The following is a 23,758-nucleotide window of genomic DNA, read 5'->3' as shown; positions in this document are numbered from 1 at the left end:
AGACAGAGGCAAGAGTTGAACAAGAAGCCAAGTCTAGCATGAAGGAGTCCAAATGTATCTCCTAAAGCAAGAGGCCAGACCACACAATAAGAAACGTTAGGGGCTGGGAGCGATGGCTCATGCCTGTCATTCCAGCACTTTGGGATGCTGAGGCGGGTGGATCACCTGAGGTCAGGAGTTCAAGACCAGCCTGGCCAACATGGTGAAACCCTGTCTCTACTAAAAGTACAAAAATTATCCAGGTGTGTGTGGTGTCACACACCTGTAATCACAGCTACTCAGGAGGCTGAGGCATGAGAATCACTTGAACCTAGGAGGTGGAGGTTGCAGTGAGCTGAAATTGCACTCCGGCCTGGGCAACACAGTGAGACTCCAACTCAAAAAAAAAAAAAAAAAAAAAAAAAAAAAGAAGAGTTAGGAGCAGGGATTGGAGACATAAGAGACCGGTGAGACAAGGGAAGTTAGAGTCATAAGTGAAGGCAATGCCCAGAATATGCCTAGCTGTAAAGAGAATGTTTTAGATGTTCTGCCTAAACCATTGCTTAGCTGATGCAACACCCAATCCCAGCATTCCTCTCCCTTCCTGCCGCCTACCATGAGTCTGAAAAATGAAAGATTCACGTTCCTGGCCTCTTGGCAGCTACAGCTGACCATGCTGTTTGAGCTAATAAAGTCTTGCTCCATTGCCAAGGCTGGAGTGCAGTGGTGTGATCTCGGCTCACTGCAACCTCCACCTCCCACATTCAAGCGACCCTCCCATCTCAGCCTCCTGAGTAGCTGGGATTACAGGCACGCGCCACCATATCCGGCTAATTTTTTTTTTTTTTTTTTCCATAAAGACAGAGTTTTGCTATGTCGACCAGACTGGTCTTGAACTTCTGACCTCAAGTGATCCGCCCTCCTCGGCCTCCCAAAGTGCTGGGATTACAGACATGAGCCACCATACCTGGCCAAGTTTTGGTTTCTTATAAAGGAGAAATGCTCAAGAGGAAAGCCTTCCTTCCGGTGCCACTCTTTTGTCTTAATGGCAGAGATGTGATGCCTGGAGCTGAGGCAGCCATCATCGAACAAGAGGCAAGCACGAGAATAACAAGAGAAAATACTGAAGATGGTGGAAGTGTAATAGAGAAAAGTGGGGTGCTGGTGACCTCATAGGGCAGCAGCCCACCTCTGGACTATCCATCATATGAGAAAGATGGGCCCCTCATCATTTAAATGACTGTCAATTGGCTTTTCTGCTACTGAAAACCGTCTGAGAGTAGCCGGGCGCAGTGGCTCACACCTGTAATCCCAGCACTTTGGGAGGCTGAGGCAGGAGGATCGCTTGAGGTCCGGAGTTTGAGACCAGCCTCGCCAACATAGTGAAACCCTGTCTCTACTAAAAATACAAAACTTAGCTGGGCGTGGTGGCCCGTGCCTATAATCCCAGCTACTTGGGAGACTGAGGCATGAGAATTGCTTGAACTCAGGAAGTGGAGGTTGCAGTGAGCAGAGATTGTGCCACTGCACTCCAGCCTGGGTGACAGAGCGAGACGCTGTCTCAAAAAAATAATAACAAAAACAAAAACCTTCTGAGCATATTTTAATTTCCATCTTGCTAAACAGAGTTGTGGGTGGGGTGGAGAACCTTTGTTGGACAGGCTGTGGGTGGGAAGCAAATTTCATCTGATACAGTATTGGCAAATAAGCTGGGAGAAAAGGTGTTTGTGAACAACCGGAAATCAGCTACCTACACAACTGCAGGGTGCGGGTATTAGCTAAAGCCTGGTGCGTCATAAAATTTTAATTCAATTTAATTTTATTTTTTTGAGATAGGGTCTCACTTTGTGCCTAGGCTGCATGCAGTGCAATGGCATGATCATGGCTCACTGCAGCCTTGACCTCCTGGGCTCAAGGGATCTTCCTGCCTCAGTCTCCCAAGTAGCTGGAACTACAGGAGCACACCACCACACCCAGCTAACTTTTATATTCTTTATAGAGATAAAGTTTGATCATGTTGCCCAGGCTGGTCTTGAATCCCTGGGCTCAGGTGATTTGTCTACTTTGGCCTCCCAAATTAATTGCTGGGCCTATAGGCATGAGCCACTGAGCCTGGCCCATGATGCATCCTGACAGTGAAACACAACTGAGCTCCTAGTGTAGAGACAGATTTACTGGCATGGGGAAGCCCATTCTATATTGCTAAGGTTTGTAAAAGCAGGTTAGCAAATAATCTGAAAAGAGAGATCTAGAAAGGTGTTCACTGGAAGGTAAAGAGTGGGTACAATTTGGTTTTTATTGTTCTTGTTATGTCTGTATTATTTAAATGTATCATAGGCCGGGTGTGGTGGCCCATGCCTATAATCCCAGCACTTTGGGAGGCCAAGGCGGGTAGATCACTTGAGGTCAGGAGTTCGAGATCAGTCTGGCCAACATGGCGAAACCCCGTCTCTACCAAAATACAAAAATTAATGGGGTGTGGTGGCATGCACCTGTAGTCCCAGCTACTCAGGAGGCTGATGCAGGAGAATTGCTTGAATCTGGGAGGCAGAGGTTGCAGTGAGCTGAGATAACACCACTGCACTCCAGCCTGGGCAACAGAGCGAGACTCCATCTCAAAAATATATATATAAATAGATAAATAAATATACTATATGTAGAATATATTACAATATATATTATATATGTGTATGTATATGATTTACCTGATGAATAGAACCATTGACAGTATATGTGATATGTACCTGGTACAGTGGTTCACACTTGTAATCCCAGCACTTTGAGAGGTTGAGGTGGGAGGTCCTCTTGGGCTCAAGAGTTCAAGACGAGCCTGGGCAACATGAGCAAGACCCCATCTCTACCAAAAAAAAAAAGAAAAAAAAATTAATTAGCCAGCCATGGTGATGCATACCTGTAGTCCCATAGTGGTGCACACCTGTAGTCAGGAGGCCAAGGTGGGAAGATCACTTGAGCCCAGGAGCTCAAGGTTACAGTGAGGTATGATCACACCACTGCACTCCAGCCTGAGCGACAGAGGAGAGCCCATCGAAAAGAACAAAAAAGCAAGCTGGACTTCGTGGCTCACACCTGTAATCCCAACACTTTGGGAGGCCAAAGTGGGTGGATCACTTGAGCCCAGGATTTCGAGACCAGCCTGGGCAACATAGTAAGCTCTTGTCTCTATAATAAGTAAATAAGTAAATAAATACAAAAAAGTATATGTGATCTCTTATTTTCATTTTAAAATGTATCTACCATACACAGAAAAAGACTGGAAAAATATATGGTAAACTATGAATGGTTAGCCCTATGTAATGGGATTACAGGTGATTTTCATTTTCTTCTTTTGCCTTATCTGCCTTTTCTACTTCTCCTATAATGAATATATATTACTTGTTTAATTTTTCAAGTGTTGTTGTTGTAGAGCTACTCCTCTTATTATGTTTGCCAAAGCCTCAGAGCCTCCATTGGGAAATACGTTAATCCAATCAAGATCTTCTTGTCCTGGAAACAAACTCCAGGGCTGGTCTACTATGATTTTAAGTATCTAGCAGGATATGAAATTAGGGGAGGGTGGAAGTCCCCCATTTTCTGGTCATTGTCAACTTTATAAAGATGGCAGCCTAAGGAACTCCCTAAACTACTCAGTCCAGCCGGTTGGTGTTGTCTTTAAACTCCAAAGCCAAAGAGGGGGTGATAAGTGGGAAATCCCACTTTCTGATACCAGCGATAAGAGATTCTCCTGCTCTTCTCCTTCGAGATAAATAACACTGACCCTCCATGCAGCCCCTCTTGGAAGAAGAGCCATAAAAATATGGCAGGCAAAAGCATCTGTAAAAGGATGACAGGATGACATAATGCCAGGAAAATTTACGATTGATTTAGCAGACAGAGGTGGCTGTCAGTTTGGGGGCCCTCCAGAGTTCAAGCATGCCCATAAAAGAACTCAACAACCCAAAGACTCTACTGGGAGAAAGAGATCTCCCTGCAAATCCACCTGTCACTGGTGAGCAGAAATTCCCTGAGGGAGTGGGAATTGGTGTATCTGTGTCTGGAACAGTCAAGGATGGAAAGAGGAAGACCCTTGGAGTGGACAAAGGAGACTTCTCCAGTGATTTAGGGCCCTGGATCTCCCCCCAGCAAAAGTCTTTCTGGTGCCCTAGGGGTCTTGAAAAAGTCAGCCCACAGAGGGACAACCATGGAAAACGAAACTCAAGGGGCTTGGGGTGGGAGGGAGTGTCGAGGCCCAGTTGCTGCTGTCTGGTAGAGCTAACACACAGGCCCCAAACATGCGTGACCTCTGGTTCACATCAGCGCTGCTGATCAAAAGCAAGCAGCTCACTCTGCCCAGCCCAGGCCTCCCCATCCAGGGAGGATTCAAAGCTACTGGCTTCATGGCCGGTGTGGCTTCCATTAACCCAGAGGTTGGTGTTGTGGACTTCGAGAAAAGTTGAACATCAAACGTAATGAATCACGAGAAACCAATAGCTTGGGCCAGCCCAGTGACCTTTTAAAGAAAGATAATATTACTTAAAACGAACATAGTTGTGGAACCATTAAGATAAACAGTATTGGTTCAAACTCACTTCAATTTCGACTGCAGACAGCAGTCTGGGAAGACGGGTAAGTGCCATTCTCCTCACCATGGTTTGTCTAGCCCCTATCTTGCTAAGTCGAGCACATGTCTTTCGCTGGCCCCTAGATAAACAGCAAGGAAGATGCCATGCTGGGGATCAGGAGCACTGCAGTTGCTGAAGAGAGCATTTTCCATCATGAGATCTTTGTATGTCCCAAGAATTTCCAGCATCAAAACCAATGAAATGCTTATCTTGCTTTCCTGCCCATTGTTAGGTACACAGATAAGTATCAATAGCCCTCCCCCAGCATCCACCGCGGTTCTAAAAAGTCGTAGACAATCCAAAGGCTAGTGTGTGTGTGTGAATGTGTGTGTGTATGTGTATGTGAATGTGTGTGTATGTGAGTGTGTGTGCGTGTGTGTCTGCATGCGCATGCTCACGTGCCATCCTTTTATTTATTTATATATATATATGTATATATATATATATTTTTTTTTTTCCTGCATTGTCCAAATATTTGCATGCAAATAGACATGGGGTATTTTGAGATCCAGACAGAATCCTCACTTCAAGAAATCAGATCAGTTTCAGGCAATTCCTGGGTTCAGCGAGAGGCCAGTCTACCCAGAAACGTAAACCAGTTCCAGCCAGGGTTAGGTGAATACTCACTAGACAGACGTATTGGCCCCACATAGGTTCAGCTCAAACGCACACACTGAAGTACACGCACACACACACACATGCACGCATGCATGCACACACTAATTTTGTGCTTAGCTGTCATAAAACTTAAGACACTTATATGAGGGTGAAAGGTCAGGAGGGGGAAGCATTATTTTCTGTTATTAATTACACCTTATCCATTCTACATGTGCTGCACTCGTCTTAGATAAAGTTACGATTCTGTTTTATTAGGAAGCCTCCAGGATCATGTAAAGGGGGATTTTGGATTGAGACAAAGGAAATCGCAGGATGGGGAAGGGGGGGGTCGGGGGTTCATTTGTTCTCCTGCTCAGAAGCCAAGCCAGGCTTCTCCTCTGCCATTTCCGAGACTGAATCTGCACATTCTTGAAATAGCTCATCCTGCAAATGCTAAATGAACCTGGTCCCTAACCATCTCAATCCTGAGCAGACTTTGGGAGAAGAGAAGGAAAGGAGAAGGCAGTGAAGGAGAACGAGTGGGGTAAACCACCGGCCAGGTTGCTGCTGGGTTCAAAGACAAAAGTGAGGCCAGCCAAGGGGAAGACTTGAAAGTTCAAGTTCAAATCTGTGTCACCCCTGCCTGCCTTGCAATGGGTAGCTGCCTGCAGGGATTCTGACTGAACTTGGAGCTCCCATGAGGGGGGATAGGCCTGGGGATGGAGTGCTGGTTGGTTATAGACAGAGGGAGGCCCTGGCGGTCAGACGGAAGGGGCCCTTGAGCCCCATCACCCCTGGCTAACAAGGAAAAAAAACTGTCCATTGTGGGAAAGAGGGACCAAGACTCCCCAGACCAAAGAGGTTACAAAATGGCAGAGTGGAAAGGGGATTGTAAGAGAGTAGAATGCAGCCAGAATAAAACTCCAAGACTAAAAAAACCTAGATTTGAATCCTAGCACCAACGTTTTCCTTGGTTAAGTCGCTAGCTCGCTCTGAGCCTCAGTTTCCCCAATTTGGAAACAAGGAGAAATAACATCCATGATAGCACGGATAACACTACGGTCACTAACAGCAACAATTACACGAAAACCACTGCAGCACACAGTAATGAGGATAATAAGCCCTTCCTATGGTACTGTAAGGTAGCATGATGAGAAGCACATCAGGCCCCATAAATCATAGTGCAGATATAATTTATTGTTATTAATATGATCTGCCCTGTCCTTCCCCAGCCCCTCGGGCTGCCAGGAAAGTCTGTGCTCTGTCATCATGCACTTGAAGACAGGTTGTTTTGTCCCTTCTCTCTTCTTGTTTCTAATCACAATGTTCTAATTCTCCGGCTGAGGTTGAATTCAATTCTCAGTCGGAGCTCGATGCCATATATTACCCCCTGTCCAGGACAGCGATCTGGCTTCTGTCTTCTAAGCACTCCAGAGCCGCCAAGAGCCGAGCGCTTACTATGTGCCAGGCACGGGTTCCACTTTCAGCATTAGCAATCACATGTACGGCTCCCAGCAACGCAGTCAGAGAGGTATTTGTATAATATCACCCCCATGTCACACAGGAGGAGACTAAGGTTCAAGAAATTGATCTCCTCCCAAGACTGTCTCACTCCAAACGAGCACGTTCTTCTGCCACCAGTGCATTAACACCATGCCATCGGGTCTTTGGACAACTTGGTAAGGCAGACTCCAGCTTAATCCAATGGTCATGGTATACACAAAGAAACAAACTCAAGCAGGACCCTGCTATCTCTTGAGTTCAATTAAGCATTCATCAACCCTCAACTGTGATTTCAAGGAACATGGAAGACTAGGAGGGAGGGAGGGAGGGAGGGAGGGAGGGAGGGAGGGAGGGAGGAGGCAGCCTGCATGAAGTTGGAGCATCTCTCTCTGCACATCAGAATGTTTCCTGGGGGTTCCGCCAGGAATTGAGGCCTGTGGGCCCCACTGGGAGTCCTGCCAGTGAATCCAAGGCCCCAGCTCCCTTTGATCCTCTCCACAGTTCATCCCTCCCCTGATGGAATCCCACCTTGCAGCCCTGATGTCTAACTTGTGATATCCTACTAGTATCCCTAAGAGCACCAGGCTTGCCAGGGACTTTGAGGTCTGGTGACACTGAGAGGGACTCAGTGTTCTGGGAGAGAAATGACAGCAAGCTTCCTAGGGATAGAGCACCTCCATGTACCGGATATTACCTTGCAAGTCCCCTCGCTGCTCACTCACTTGTTCCCTTATTTTTTTCTTTTTCTCTTTGAAACAGGGTCTCGCTCTGTCGCCCAGGTTGGAGTGCAGTGGTGCGATCATGGCTCACTACAGCCTTGATCTCCCGGGTGCTCAAGTGATTCTCCCACCTCAGCTTCCCAGTAGCTAGAACTACAGGCATATGCCACCATGCCTGGCTAAGTTTTTGTAGAGATGGGATCTCACTATGCTGTCCAGGCTGGTCTCGAGCTCCTGGACTCAAGTGATCTGCCTACCTCAGCCTCCCAAAGTGCTGGGATTCCCAGCAGAAGCCATGGCCTCTATTTCTCCTTATGTAGCTGAGTTGTCATGTTTCTGTTTTGCATGTGTTGTCTGTATTTCTGACCCTCTCCTTGGCTCTGTTCTTCTGTATTTCTACAGAAGAGAAATTCTCTTCTGTAGAAGACAGAATTTGTGGGTAATTCTCTGTCTCGCTCCCTTTCCTTTTTTCTTCTGCTGCTTCTTTCATGCTCTCAGACTTTTAGACTTTTAACCTCTATCTCTTCCCTCTCCTCTCTGTCTCTCTCTCTCTCTTTCTCTCTCTCTGCCTGACTCTTTCTTTCTTTGTCTATTTCTCCTCTGTCTGCCTCTGTCTCTCCTTACATGGCCTCTACTGCATCTCTTCCTCTTTCCCCATATGTGGCCTGCCTGTCCACCCTCTGATTCCCAGAGCACCGGAAAAGTCCAGTCGTTCCACAGAACAATTAGCAGCAGCCACCAGGGAAACATGGCTCATGGTAATGAGATTCACCCCAGTCCAAAGTCCATCCAGGGCACGCAGGGTTTGGACAACCCTGTCCAATACCTTACTCACCTTCTGTCCATCACTGAAAACAAGCCTGTGTTCACGGAGGACCAGGGTCATTTCAAATAACTGAACATGCTATTAGGAGACAAAACACTGCTGACAAGGATTCCTGGGAGGTTTTTGTTATGTGGGGGGTCAACAGCCTCCATTCTCCCTGAGAGGCTTCCAGACATGCTCATCAATTTTCAATTTACTTTTTAGTCCAACATTGCTGGGGGCTTCCAGGCCCACACTAAGAGGCTGGCTCTACATTTTCATGTTTTCCAGCCAAAAACGTCCCCTTGGCTAAACCTTGGAGCTCATCTACATTTTGAAACATTGTGAACCAAACCAATCCACACGTATGAAGGGCCAGGGTCTCCTTGGCACAGCGCCACCCCTCACCCCAACATACACACACTTACTAGGTCAGTGTCTGCCAAGAACCCAGCATCTGCTGAGCCATTTGACTAAAGTTCCTCTTTTTTTAATATTATTTGCAGAGACGGGGTCTACGTGTGTTGCCCAAGCTGGTCTCTAACTCCTGGGTCTAAGTGATCCTCTCACCTCAGCCTCTCGAAGTGCTGGGATTAAAATTCCTTCTTTTAGTTTTAACTTCTCAATGGAAGTGAATAGTATTAATTTTCTTACTGTAAACAGAAGGCTGAGATTCAGGTTAAACACAGTGACTTTTCCAAGGTCACTCACCCAGTGTGATATAGCCACCCTGCTGAATCTCTCTCTTTCACAGGCAAGAGAGAGAGAGGGTAAGAAATGAGCCTGGGCCAGGCACAGTGGTGCACACCTGTAATCTCAGCACTTCGGGAGGCCTGGCCCGGGGGATCACTTGATCCCAGGAGTTGGAGACCAGCCTGGGCAACACAATGAAACCCCGTCTCTACAAAAGATAAAAAATTAGCTGGGCATGGTGGTGCACACCTGTAGTCCCAGCTACTCAGGAGGCTGAGATGGGAGGATCACTTGAGCCCAGGAGGTTGAGGCTACAGTGAGCTGTGATTGTACCACTGCAGTCCAGCCTGGGTGACAGGGCATGACCCTATCTCAAAAAAAAAAAAAAAAAAAAAAAAAAAAAAGCCAGGCATGGTGGCTCATGCCTGTAATCCTAGGATTTTGGGAGGCCGAGGTAGATTGATCATCTGAGGTCAGGAGTTCGAGAAGAGCCTGGTCAACATGGTGAAACCCATCTCTACTAAAAATACAAAAATTAGCTGGGCATGGTGGTACTCACCCGTAGTCCCAGCTACTTGGGAGGTTGAGGCAGAAGAATCGCTTGAACCCGGGAGGCAGAGGTTGCAGTGACCAAGATCACACCATTGCACTCCAGACTGGGCAACAGAGTGAGACTCTGTCTGAAAAACAAAACAAAAACAAAAGTGAAAAAAGAAATGAGCCTGAGCTTTGATTATTGTTTTCTGCTGATCCTCGTCTCACTGATTTTCTTTCTTCTCTTACCGATTTGCATTAGAACCGGGTTTTGTTTCTGCATTTTTGTCGCTAAGCTTCCAGCACCCATCCCCGTGCAGAAACAGAATTTCTCCTCTCTAGAAAACAGCTTTTTTGGCTGGAGAAATGCTGTTTTCTCCACCATGTAGGAGCAGGAGGCAATCTGAATAGTTAGCTTTTGGAAGGCAAATTTGGCATCCTGGATTGTTTTCTGCCTTATTAAACTTTTCAGAAACTGTATCTCTTTTAAACAGCCTGTGGGGGCTCTCCCCCCACCCAGTTCCCCCTCCAAAGGACCCTCTCTATCAGCCCACACGTTCCCTCATCCCATCTGTCAGAGGCTGGAGCCAAAACATGTCCCAGGAAAGCCGGAGGAAGGGGCGAGGCAGGGAGAGAGATGCTAATTATCATCACAGAACCTTTGAAAAGTATCTTGAGCAAATCGAGTTTGTCTAAAACGCATCCAGCGTTTAACATTTAATAGGAGCTGATCAACTTAATGCACCATATGCGATGGGTAAACGGATCCTTCCCCTTTAAGGGCCTGTTGACGTGAGGTGAAGGAGAAAAACAGTTGTTATGATTCAGAAACTCAGGATGAACCCAATTAATCAATGCTGGGATGATTTGAATCATGTGGCCAATGCTTGGTCACCTCTCTGATATCCTATCCTCAGCCCTCGGAAGACGCAGACGTGATTAATGTCACCTGTGACCACCACGTCTCCAGGCAAGACCCCCCCAAACCTGGCAGACAGAGAAACAAATTAGATCCAAAGGTACGGGATCAGTTTCAGAGGGGACAGGCCCCTGGCTGGGGAGGGGGATGGTCTCTGGGGGTGCCTGGCCTGGCCCGTCTGTCACAGGCGGGCAGAAGATAGAGGCCAGACCATGTGGGGGCTGGGAGAGAAGGAAGGTTTGGAGATGGGGTCCTGGTGGTAAGGGCATACGACAGGCTCAAACCTCAAAGCTCAAAGCGCTTGGCTGGGGCCCTGAGCACGCCTGCATCTTTGAGGTTTTTTTTTTTTTTTTTTTTTTTTGGTATAAAAATAATTGCTCAAGCTTTTCCTCCCTCTTAGGGTTACAGTCAGTCGTGTCTGCCCTGGGCCTTGGCTGGGAGGAAATGAGTTTGAGAGAGAGAGGGTGAGTGTTAATCAGAGTTACTTTGATTGCTTTGAAAGTCTCTGCCTGTTACACACACACACACACACACACACACACACACACACACGCACACACGTTTTTATCCCTACTCCAAATAGCTTCTCAAGTTCATGAATTACACGATGGAGACTCTTCCTCTTTTTTATTTTATTTTATTTTATTTTTATTTATTTTTTTTTTTTGAGACGGAGTCTGGCTCTGTCACCCAGGCTGGAGTGCAGTGGCGCCATCTCGGCTCACTGCAAGCTCCGCCTCCCGGGTTTACGCCATTCTCCTGCCTCAGCCTCCCGAGTAGCTGGGACTACAGGCGCCCGCCACCTCGCCCGGCTAGTTTTTTGTATTTTTTAGTAGAGACGGGGTTTCACCGTGTTAGCCAGGATGGTCTCGATCTCCTGACCTCGTGATCCGCCCGTCTCGGCCTCCCAAAGTGCTGGGATTACAGGCTTGAGCCACCGCGCCCGGCCCCTCCTCTTTTTTAAATCTCCTGATTCATTCTTTTTTGTTCCTTCCTCTTTTTTGTATCTTTTATCTCCCCCTGCTCTCCTACCATCCTTCTTTCATTCATTCAACCAACATTTCTAGGAGTGCTGGAGGCACCTGGGGGACTTCCTGGGAAAGGAAGATAAGATTCTGGGAAAGATAAGCAGCCTAAGATAGCAAAGATTCCCATTTCCTCATTTTTCTCACTGACTTCCCAAGTCTGTGATGCTGCTAAAGTCTAAATGTCTCAAATCCTGTTTTGCAGTTCCTCCCCCCCACCCCCCTCAAAGCCTTTGCTAGCCCCACCTCCACCTGGAGCATCAACCCCTTATCCTTGGGGATAATGGACTTTTCCATCAAGACTAGCCCCAGATGCTTCCCCATGACGTCATCCTGGACCATCAAGCGATCATTAAGCTCTACCTCCTCTCAAGTCACTGGAAGTACACACCAAGACTTTCAGAGCCTTATTTACATTGTCAGTGCTGTATCCCCAGCGCCCAGCCCCTAGCATGGTGCCTGGCACATAGTATGTGCTATAAGTATCTGTTGAATAACTGAATGAAGAGTGCTATAGAAAATTTCAGCTTGACATCACCCTACTGACTTTTTTGTATTTTCTTGTTTTTTTCTTTCTTTCTTTTTTTTTTTTTTTTTTTGAGACAGAGTCTCACTCTGTCATCTAGGCTGGAGTGCAGTGACGTGATCTCAGTTCACTGCAACCTCCACCTCCTAGGCTCAAGTGATTCTCATGCCTCAGCCTCCCTAGTAGCTGGAATTACCAGCGCCCACCACCACGCCCGGCTAACTTTTGAATTTTTAGTAGAGATGGGTTTTTACCATGTTGGCTAGGTTGGTCTCAAACTCCTGACCTCACGTGATCCACCTGCCTCAGCCTCCCAAAATGCTGGAATTATAGGCATGAGCTACCATGCCTGACCCCACCCTATTGACTTTACAAATGTGCTAATTAAAAAATAATAAATACACCTTGTCTTCTTCCAGAAAGATTTTAAGATTTATTTGCAATGCAGATTCCTAGACCAGAAGAAGCTGGATTCTATAGGTCAGGAGTGTGGCCCTGGAATCTGGGCCAGGGGGCTCTGATGCATGCACTCTTCAGAAAACTGAGGAACTCTACTGGGAACAATAGAGAGCCACTGAATGTTTGAGAGTACGAGCATGACTCTTTCAGTATGTGCTTAAAGGAGGGCATGCTGGCTGCAGTCTAGGAGCTTCAGTAGAGGAACCAGGGGTGGGTGGGAATGAAGGGTTAGGAGACCACATGAGGAATAAGGATAGAAGTTCCAGAACTTTCTTGTGAGCTCAGAGGCAGAATCTTATTAAAAGAGGGTTTAGGAGACTTAGCATGGTTTACTTGGAGTATTTTAGGAGAACCAATGGGAACTTGAGAGAGGCTAAAACCATCCCTTCCTAGGCTTTACCTCTACATGGAAGCAAGTGCCATTAAAATGGAGAAACTGGCAAATCACAAAGTTGAACTATGTGTGGGGAAGGAGTAAGTGAAAGAGAGAAAGGAAAGTTATGCCCCTTCTCTACTTCTATTTCTTCCTCTCTCCATTTCTGAAAGCCCCTCGGCAACCCCCAACGTTCCAATTTCAGCGGCACCCACACCCCCAAACCTGCAGGGTCTGCAGAGACCAGACTCATAGCTTCTCCCCTCCCTGGGTGCTCACAAGAGCATCTGGCCACGGACCCTGAGCTCTGGCCGCGGCATCTGTTTGCAATGTTTGACTCGGTAGTTTTATTTCTGCTTGGCGGTATAATATAAACTATCTTGTTACACGGCAGGCAGGCTGGGCGCAGAGCCGGGCCGCTCTGCAACTCTGCTGCAGAACCAAAAGTGAAGCGTAAATGAGCTGGTGGGATTGGACAAGGCCCCCTTTGCAGTCAGAGGAAACGGCGGCTCTCCTTGAAAGTTCTCCCCGGCTTGGGCCTCTGCTGTTTCAATCCCAGTGCAGCCTCTGGCCGACCCCTGGAATCTATACCACCTACAACCCCCATGAATATGCACACACACAAATACACACACCCCACCACATCTTGTCCATTTCTGGGGCCTACAGAGCTAGACCAGAACTCCTGGCTACAAGGGCGAATGTTAGTTAAAAGCTTGACTTCTGAAGTGAGCCTGTCTGCCTGTGAATTGTTGCCATGCGAGCTTGGGCAAATGCCCTCCTCTCCCTGGGTCTCAATTTCTTCATCTGTAAAATGGGGTTCATGATAATTACTCCCATGTTACAAAGCTGTTCTGAGCCTTTTATGAGGCAGTATTTGCAAAGTGCTAAGAGTAGCACCCTGTATGTGGTGTGCGTTCAATAAATGTCGGCCGTTACTACAAACATTAAGATGTTTGAAATGAAATTCAAGAAAGACCAGCTCGCGCTGGGAGCAGCAACTGGGTGTTACCATTACACTCACCCCAGAGTGAAGGAAATTAACATCCTCTCAGGATGCTGGGGCAAGAACAAAAGGAAATTTCCCCTTTTCTCACAGGATCCCCTTTGGGGTGGGGGGCCAGTCCTCTACTTGGAAGTAGGAGACGGGTAGGCTCCCATGCCTGACTCCCCAAAGAAACAGATATTGGAGGGGAGTTCTGAGATGTTTTTTGTTTTTTGCAGAGATGGGATGTCATTATGTGGCCCAGGCTGGTCTCTAACTCCTGCGCTCAAGCAATCCACCCCCCTCTGCCTCCCAGGTAGCTGGGATTATAGGCATGAGCCACCACACCCAGCCAGTTCTGAGAGCTGATGGAGGGGCAGGAATCCCCTCCCCAGCTTCCTGATTTCTCATGTCAGTGGAGGAAGTTGAGGTGAAGAAACGACGGAATCTATACTCTGGGAGGCCCTGAACTTATCCCAAGCTCAGCTGCCCTTGGGTGGATGTTCTTGTCCCTGACTGTGGTGGGAGGACAGACTTCTGCCCTACCACAGACCCTGTCTTTGGGCATTCCCAATGACAAAGGGGCAGTCCTAGATCCAGAGGGACAGTCCCTGTGCCCCGCACCCCAGCAGCCTCCCTCTAGGAGACTGAGAGACAGCCTTCCCTTTTCTGTGTTTTTCTCTGCCTTTAATGCTCAGCCTAGAACTTGGAATACGCTAGGTGCTCAACAAAAGTGGAACGTGTGTGTGCTCACAGGAGCATGCTGCAGCAATTAAAGCTTGTGTGTATGTGTTGGACCTTCGTGAGTGTGTGCGCACATATTTGATGAGGACGCTTGTATCTTAGGGAGGTCCTGTGACCCTGTGATACACGTGTGTGCATACACTCATGTCCCTACCGCTGAACGTGGACTCTCTGTGTGCCCAATGAGTGTCTGCTTGAGGCCCTGCCTGGCCACAGACAGCCTGGGGAAGTCCATGCTCAGATGGCCACTCCAGGCCTGACAAGATGAAAATTTTAAATTGGAGATGGGGTGTGCTGGGGTGGAAGTAGGGTTATTGAAAACCATTTAGGCTGGGTGCAGTGGCTCAAGCCACCTCGAATCTGTAAACTCAGCACATTGGGAGGACTCAACGGAAGTTCAAGGAGTTCGAAGCGTTCAAGGTCAGACTGGACAACATAGCAAGACTCTATCTCTACAAACAATAAAAATAAATTATTTTATTTATAAAAATGAAGAAAGTAGTGGCCCTCACTACTCAAGAGGCTGAGGCGGGAGGCTTGTTTGAGCTCAGGAGTTGGAGACTGCAGTGAACCATGATCACACCACTGCACTACAGCCTGGGTGACAGAGCAAGACCCTGTCTCTAAAACAAAACAAAATGAAATGAATTTACATTGATTTGGTTTTCTGTCCACCACTGGCCACAAATCACAATGACTAGTTCTCTCGTTTCACTCTACCTCTGCTCTCTGTACATGTGTGTGTGCGCGCGTACATGCACGCATGCCTGAGTACCGTCTCTATCTTTCTGCCTCCGAACCTGCCTCCATCGCTCTTTTCTGTGTTTCTCTGGATCCCGCTCTCCTTTCTGCATGAGTTTGACTCTGAGTCTCCTTGCTCTCCTCCCCGCCCCATCTGTGTGGGTCCAGCAACCCGCCCCTCCCTGCTGGCCTGTGAATCATCACTCAGCGGCCCTGCCTGATCCAATGCGGGCTCCTTTGTTCACAGCCTACCCCCACAAGCACTCTTCCACCCCTGCATCACCCTCCAGACCCTGTTCTCCTTTGCTCCTTTCCAAGTGGCCACCTCTCCAGCCCGTAACGTGAACAAAATGCATGCCTGCCCTAACCAGGACAGCACTCAGGCATACAGAGGTGGGAGACAAGGGTCAGAGCTTGGCCACCTGCCATGTGACCCCTGGGGCCATTAAGGAGACACCCCATCACCATTCCCTCTGCCCCACAATTCCTCCCCGCTGCAGCTCCAAGCACCCCTGGGCAGCCTGCAGCACCTGGCAAGGGCAAGTTCGCGTTGAGGTTGGAGGCCAAATGCCTTCCCTGACTCTGAGTGGCCTTGACCAAGTCAGCGTCCCTCTCTGAGTCTGAAACATAATGCCCAAGGCCAACCTGCCTCTAACTGGAGGGACACCGCAGAGCCCCCCATGCCTCCCCGTGCTTGGTGGCATCCTTTACTCCTCCCATTTCCTGGAGCAGATGCAGAAAGCCTAAGATTTCCATAGTGAAAAGGTCAGCTCCCCTACAGAGTCTCAAGGAACAGGAATCTCAGGGTAAATCCACTCCAGAGCATCCATCAGCACACTTCCGAAGATACTGTTCACAACCTAAATGATACCAATAATTGCAGAAACAATGGACTTCCTGGGACTCTGGCTTCGGGTGTCTGTGGTCACGTCAAGGACAGTCCAGCTTAATGCCCAATTTAGGGCAGGGAGGAAAGGGAGATGGGAGTTTGGGGGGGCGGTTTGTTTGTTTTGGTTCATTTTTTTGAGACGGAGTCTTGCTTTGTTGCCCAAGGTGAAGTGCAATGGGGCAATCTTGGCTCATTGCAACCTCTGCCTCTGGGTTCAAGAGATTCTCCTGCCTCAGCCTCCCGAGTAGCTGGGATTACAGGCATGTGCCACCTCGCCTGGCTAATTTGTGTGTGTGTGTGTGTGTGTGTGTGTGTGTGTGTGTGTGTATTTTTAGTAGAGAGGGGGTTTCACCATGTTGGCCAGGCTGGTCTTGAACTCCTGACCTCCAATGATCCACCCACCTAGGCCTCCCAAAGTGCTGGAATTACAGGCATGAGCCACCCCACCCACCCAGGAGTTTTCTTCTCTCTGTCACATTGCCTCTGCACGTCCCCTTCCTTTCCCCTCTGCCCAGCTAAAATCATCTGTAAAAGTCTTTCCCTGTCTTGGGGTCACTTACTAGCTGTGCGTCTTAGGCAAGTGTCTTCACCTCTCTGAATCTCAGATGTTATACTGTTAATTATAATACAGCTGGCTCACATTAGGGGCTAGACAAAGAACAGTCCTTAAATAACAGCAGTAATAATAATGAGGTGGAGGAAGGTGGGCTGGGTGAGGGTCTGCCATGGACTATGTCTATGTGGGCCTCAAATCAGTTTGTATGCACATAAGCTGCTGTGGCTGCGTATATATGCCGGCATTGGCATGCAAAGCTTTTGGGCTTGGAGACCCCGAGCCAATACCCACCTGGAGTTCCACAGCCCCAAGAAAAAGGAGGCCCCACACAAATCCCAGTGATGGGGAGACAATCTACTTCTCTTGTGGAAGCACATGTAGCCTATCCCTGGGCTGGGATCAAGAGGCCCTTTGGGTGCCTGAGAAAGAAAGAGTGCTTCTTCAAAGACACAATGAATCTCCAACTGCCACCACCCTCCAGAGGCCTGGGAGCCTCGATTTCATAGAACGTCAGGATTTGGGGACTGGTTGTGCTTGGCTCTGCTTCCTGGCTGTGGCCTCATGAGCTTCTCAGAACATGATCACCACCAAGTGCCTGAGCAATTAAATAATCTGTACCGCCATGATTTTGCATGATTTGCATGTTCCCTGTACCACCGTGATTTTGCAGAAACTGAGGCCCAGGGAGATTGAATGACTTGCATAAAGTCATCGTAAGTTGAGGACAGAAGGGAAACACAGTTCTGTCTCAGGCTCTCTTAGGCCATACCCTTTCTGCTTCACTCAGAGCTAAGGGAAGTACTCTGGCCTGGGGTGGGGGCATGCGCAGTCATTCTCAGACCATTTGGATACCCTCTTTTTTTTTTTTTTTTTTTTTGAGATGGAGTCTCGCCCTATTGCCCAGGCTGGAGTGCAATGCCGTGATCTTGGCTCACTGCAACCTCCGCCTCCCAGGTTCAAGTCATTCTCCTGCCTCAGCCTCCCAAGTAGCTGGGATTACAGGCATGTGCTACCACACCCAGCTTTTTTTTTTTTTTTTTTTTTTTTTTTGTATCTTTAGTAGAAACAAGGCTTCACCATGTTGGCCAGGCTGGTCTCAAACTCCTGACCTCTTGACCCGCCCACCTCGGCCTCCCAAAGTGTTGGGATTACAGACAGGCGTGAGCCACCTCACTGGCCTTTGTTTTTTTCTTTTTTTTTTTTTTTTTGAGACGGAGTCTCGCCCTATTGCCCAGGCTGGAGTGCAATGCCGCGATCTCAGCTCACCGCAACCTCTGCCTCCCAGGTTCAAGCGATTTTCCTGCCCCAGCCTCCTGAGTAGCTGGGACTACAAGCGTGCACCACCACACCCAGCTAACTTTAGTATAGATGAGGTTTCACCATGTTGACCAGGCTGGTCTCAAACTCCTGACTTCAAGAGATCTGCCTGCCTTGGTCTCCCAAAGTGCTGGGATTACATTGGATTCCCTCTTGACTTAATGTAAGACCTTAGGTCCTACTCCACCCCTCACCAGGTCTCAGTTTCCCCATCTAGAGGGTAGCTGGACCTACCAGTCTGAGATCCTCTCATTCTATTTTGCAGCTTGCATCACAGAAAGTGAGAACCCACTTCCACCAGAATGTGTCAAATTCACATGAAGTCAGTGCCCGCTGTGGGCCTCCTTCCTACTAGGGCAGGCAGCCCAGCTGTGCGGCTGAACTAATGGCTTAACCTTTCTGAGCCCCTTAAAGGAAACGATTGAAAGTCCTTACCTATAGAGCTGTTAACAAAAGAGCTTAGCATCATGCTTAGTGTATAGTAAGTGCTCAATAAATGCTGCTGTTTTTAAAAGAGAGTCTCACTCTGCTGCCCAGGCTGGAGTGCAGTGGCACAATCTTGGCTCATTGCAACCTCTACCTCCTGGGTTCAACCAATTCTTGTGCCTCAACCTCTCAAGTACCTGGAATTTCAGGCATGTGCCACCATGCCCAGCTAATTTTTGTATTTTTAGTGGAGACGGCGTTTCGCCATGTTGGCCAGGCTGGTCTCCAACTCCTGGCCTCAAGCAATCTGCCCACCTCGGCCTCCCAAAGTGCTGGGATTACAGGCATGAGCCACTGAGCCTGGTGTTATTATTTTTATTCTTATTTGCATCACCTGATTTCTGCCACTGCCCAGCTTTGATTACAAGATCTGCCTCCTCGCTCCCCTTAGTCCAGCCTTCATCTCCTCCACTGCCCGTTCTGCCCTTGGACTAAGAGGAGATGGGGTAGGAGATAGAGGGTGGACAGCACTCAGCTTGCCGGCTGGTGCCCCTGGCTAACTGCCCAAAGCCAAGGCTATCCACCCCAGAGAGGCCACCTTTGAAGTGACCGCCTTATGTAACTGCCCCATGCCCCCTCCCATCTTCCTGTTTGTCCCTAGAGTGACCTTGGGGAGGAAAACTGCAGCCCAGGACCAGTAATTCTGGGGTTTCTTTCATGTGACTCAGGAGAGAGCTGGGAAGGGCAGAGGGATGCATATGGGTGGTTAGGGGTGCCTCTACCTGAGTTTAGGTCCTGCAGTCAGCTCTTTCTAGCTGTGTGATCTTGGGCAGGTTACTCAGCTTCTCTGTGCCTCAGTTTTCCTGTCTGTCATGTGGAAAGTACCTAACGCATAAAGACATTGTGAGAAATATGTAAGTAGACAGTTTACAGCAGTGCCTGGCACATAATTACATGCTTAATAAAGGGCAGTTGTGGCTGGGCACAGTGAATCATGCCTGTAATCCCAGCACTTTGGGAGGCCAAGGTGGGAGGATCACTTGAGGCCAGGAGTTCAACACTAGCCTGGCCAATATAGCAAGACCTCATCTCTATTTTTTTTTTTTATAAAAATTACACTATAAACGTATATTTAAAAGGGCAGTTGCTATAGGTACTTAATTTTTGTTTGTTTGTTTTCATGTTTCTTTTCAATATGTTTTCTCTGACAGGATGCAATGACAAGCACCCAGCTTCTCTGTTTTGTTTTAAGACGAGGTCTCTCTGTTGCCCACGCTGGAGTACTGTGGCACCGTCACAGTTCACTGAAGCTTTGACCTCCTGAGTTCAAGTGATCCTCCTGTTCCAGCCTCCTGAGTAGCTGGGACTACAGGTACAAACCACCATGCTTGGCTAATTTTTAAAATTTTTTATAAAGGGCTGGGTGCCGTGGCTCATGCCTGTAATCCCAGCACTTTGGGAGGTCGAGGTGGGCAGATCACTGGAGGTCAGGAGTTCGAGACCAACCTGACCAACATAGTGAAACCCCACGTCTACTAAAAGTACAAAAAATTAGTAGGCATGGTGGCAGATGCCTGTGATCCCAGCTACTGGGGAGGCTGAGGCAGGAGAATCGCTTGAACCTGGGAGGTGGAGGTTACAATGAGCTGAGATGGCACTACTGCACTCCAGCCTGAATGACAGAGCAAGACACCGTCTCAAAGAAAAAAAAAAAAAAAATAGAGACAGGATCTCACTATGTTCCCCAGGCTGGTCTCTAACTCCTGGCCTGAAGCGAGTCACCTACCTCTGCCTCCCGAAGTTCTGGGATTATAGGCAAGAGCCACTGCACCTGGCCTCTGAGTTTTAAAAGGCTATTTCCTTTGCCCCACTTGAACAACCAATAAAGACATAAGCCCCAGTGGTAAAGTGAAAGGGGAGTGGTATTTAATAATTATATATTAAGCTGTAAGATAATTATTGTTATTCAGAGCACTTGCTCAAAAGTGGATTTAGATTTTAGTAAGGTGGCTGAGAAACTAACCTCAACAGTCTGGCTGAGAAACTAACCTCAACAGTCAGCCTCAATTTCTCCCATCTGTAAAATGGGTGTTAACACCTAGCCACAAAACTGGCTGAAAATTGAAGGAGGCAATCTGTGGAAAGAACAGAGCTGGACACTTACTGAGTGCTGAAGCTTACTTCAGTTGAATCAGTCCTTGTGTGTCTCCACTGTCTTCCTTCCCCAGACTTTTTTTTTTTTTTTTTTGGGACCTACCTAGTCTGGCTCCATCACCCAGGCTGGAGTGCAGGGGCGCCATCTCGGCTCACTGCAAGACTACAGGCACATGCCACCACACCCTGCTAATTTTTGTATTTTTAGTACACAGGGGATTTTACTATGTTGTCCAGGATGGTCTCCAACTCCTGACCTCAAGTGATCCTCCCACCTCTGCCTCCCAAAGTGCTGGGATTACAGACCTGAGCCACCGCCCCGGCCCCTTTCCCTAGACTTCTAATGTGGGTTACGGAATGTGTACACACACACACACACACACACACACACACGCCCACCATAACCCTTGAGAAGCACGGTGGTCGTAGGGGCATTTATTCTAGTGTTTCACCTCCCCTAACGCTTTCGTCCTCCCAAACAGTCTGAAGGCGGCTGCTGAAAGGCTCCAATCCACCGGATCTCTCGGAGTAACCGCCTCCGCCTCCGCCTCCCCTCGCGGGTGTAGACCGAGACTCGCGCGAACGGGAGGGAGGAAGAATGTTTGCGCAGCCTTCAAACGACTTGGCAGGCAACAAGAGGGAAAAGGCCGCTCCAGGGAGAGTTCAAATTGAAATTACACGGAGGGAAGAACGTGCAGATCAGCGCTGAAGCTCATTAAAAAAAAAAAAAAAAAAAAAAAAAAAAAAAAAAAAAAAAAAAAAAAAAAAAAAAAAAAGCGAGGTGACTGAGAAGAACAAACACGCCTCCAAAAGGAAAATGGGAAAGTTCGTAAAATGCGCTCTTCAAAGCCTAGCAAGGGGGCGCGGGGGAGGAGGCGGGCAGTGGCCGCCGGGCAAGGCCGCTGCCCCCTAGGCCGTTCCGCCTCGGAGTCTGGAAGGGCGAAATTGGCCCAACTTGCATTTCCTCTAACCCAGGAGGTCGAGCGCCTCTCGCCCTCTCCTCCGAAGCGCTTCTCCTGCTGGAAACCAGAGAGAGTGGGGAAAGTGGCCCGGAGTTCGAACCTAAGCAGAGCCGGTGGTGACGGGGAGGACGTTCCCAATGGGAAGTCGCGGGCAGGGACAAAGCTAAGTCCTGAAAAGTAGGCCAAGGCTAGATCATTTGTTCGTTGGACATCGGGCATCGTCTGGGTTTTATTAAAACCGTTGGAAAACCTTAAAGTTTTAGGCAGGGGAATAGCACGACGTGATTGGGTCCTCCAGAGTAGAATCTAGACAGTCCCCCTCCAACCCTCTCCCAACTCCCCACAATTCTCCCAGCATCTCCACCTCCTCCCGCTTGGGAGAAGGACGGGATCCATGAAGTTCACGCGGTGCGCTCTATAGGCCTCGGCTGGGAAAATCCAGCGCGCCCCTAGGCGCACGGGGAAGCGTCCACCAGAACCGCCTCTGGCTCCCCGGGTCAAAGTCCCCATCCTCAGTCTCCTTGTACAATTCATTAACTTTGCAGACACCCGTTTGATTCGCCGGATCATTCCCGGACGCTTTAGAGAAAAGCCTGGGCATTAACCTCAGGGCTCGTGCGCACTGCCCGACGTCACCACAAGTGCAGGATTCTCGGAAAAGATCAACCGCTCGAGCTCCCGAATCCCGGCAGACCCTTGCCCGGGGAGAGATTCTCATTCTCTCTCTCTCTCTCTCTCTCTCTCTCTCTCTCTCTCTCTCTCTCTCTCTCTCTCTCTCTCTCTCTCTCCCCTCTCTCTCTCTCTCCTCTCTCTCTCTCTCTCTCTCCTCTCTCTCTCTCTCTCTCTTTCGCTTCATGGACCTGAGAAAGAAATTTATTTTCTATAAACCACTGAACTGGGGCAGTGCCGGAAATTCTCCTCACTCTGCAGCTTCCAAGGTGCTTCCAACCCCATTGGCGCCGCAAGGATCCCACAAGATCGGGAAAACCGAGGCTTGGGAAGGGTCGGGTGCCCCCCAAGGCAGGCTGCTTGGAAGAAACGGAGCCGGCCTGAACCCCGCGTTTGCAGGTTTCAAATAGCGGCGCGTTTTAAGAGGCCTTTCTGACCTCTCAGAATTACTAGTTCGAGCCCCCTGGTCCATCCTGCTCGGAAATTCGGCCTCTGATCGAGGAAGCCCTGTGGGGAAGAGCGCTGGTTATTTATTTCCTTGTCTTCCTCCTCACCGTCACTACTGCACTCTCTTTCCCCTTCTCCCCGTCTGAGTTTGCTACCATTTCTTGGTCAAAGCCCCACAGCATAGATGAAGGGAGATGAAAACTCACAATTTCTCACTCCAGAGCCTGCGCCTGCATTCACTGCATCAGGGTTCTCGAACCTTAAGGAGCTCACAATCACCTGCGGGCTTTGTTAAAACCAGAATTCTGCGTCCCGCCCCCGGACACCTCATTCAATTGGTCTCAGCTGGGCCTGAGAATGCGCGTTTCTAACCGGTTCCCGGGGTACGTTTTGGGAAGGACTGCTCTATGTGTTGCGTTGAAGCCCTCTAGGTTCCTTTGTTCATACAAAAACCCTCTTTAGAGGAAAGGACGTCGTTCTTCTCTGTGTCCCCAGCGTTTACACAAGGCTTGCACACCAGTGCCTAATAAATATTTGGGCTTAATCATGAACGCTTAGAGCTGTCACCGTGGTTTACGGATGTTTAGCGTGTGCCTGGCATTTTTCTGGGCACATGAGGAGTATCTGTTTAATGCTAGTGACAATGGTGGGAGTTAAGACCCTTATTTTGACATGGATGGCTCAGAATGGGGATGCCAGGAACCGGGAGAGGAGACTCGGGCAAATCATGCCTGTATCCAGATGCATGGAAGCCAAGGTCTGCCCAAGGGACAGCTGAGTCCCGCTCCACCAACCTGCGACAAACCGGCTTAAAGGCACTGTTCAGGAAGACTCAGCTCTCCTGGCTGGTAATGGCTGGGAAAGGGCGGAATCACCTTCACAGAAGACCTACACCTCCAGAGTCCCTGTGCCATGGAATGTGTGCCCCTCATGCCCTTAAACGTCCACCTTGCAGTGCTTTTCCTTGCCGGTCCTTGGCGGGCAAACGGAGAGACCCAGCACCAAGCTTTCTATGCGGGAATCACCCCTCAACCTTTCTGAAGGATCCAGAACCTCTCTCCAGGGCTGGGAGGCCTCGGATTCTGGAGAATTCCACAACTTAGAGTCAAGAGGGATG

The 23,758-nt window shown here is 48.7% G+C and overlaps 1 long non-coding RNA gene and 1 other non-coding gene across 2 annotated transcripts; both read right to left on the bottom strand.

Annotated features, from left to right (window-relative positions):
- Nucleotides 1-9,421: 9,421 nt before the first annotated feature.
- On the bottom strand, nt 9,422-22,917 carry LOC126931546 (uncharacterized). Its single transcript, XR_007717882.1, has 3 exons — nt 22,749-22,917; nt 19,192-19,294; nt 9,422-9,595 (listed from the first exon to the last, which is right to left on the bottom strand). It is a non-coding gene; the product is annotated as an uncharacterized LOC126931546 (long non-coding RNA).
- On the bottom strand, nt 20,237-20,331 carry LOC126931905 (small nucleolar RNA SNORA27). Its single transcript, XR_007718013.1, has one exon. It is a non-coding gene; the product is annotated as a small nucleolar RNA SNORA27 (small nucleolar RNA).
- Nucleotides 22,918-23,758: the final 841 nt, after the last annotated feature.

Source organism: Macaca thibetana, chromosome 11 (assembly GCF_024542745.1).
Source record: "Macaca thibetana thibetana isolate TM-01 chromosome 11, ASM2454274v1, whole genome shotgun sequence".
NCBI classification, from domain to species: domain Eukaryota; kingdom Metazoa; phylum Chordata; class Mammalia; order Primates; family Cercopithecidae; genus Macaca; species Macaca thibetana.
The sequence above is the reverse complement of the archived record's forward strand: the minus strand, read 5'-3'. Positions and strand labels throughout refer to the sequence as shown.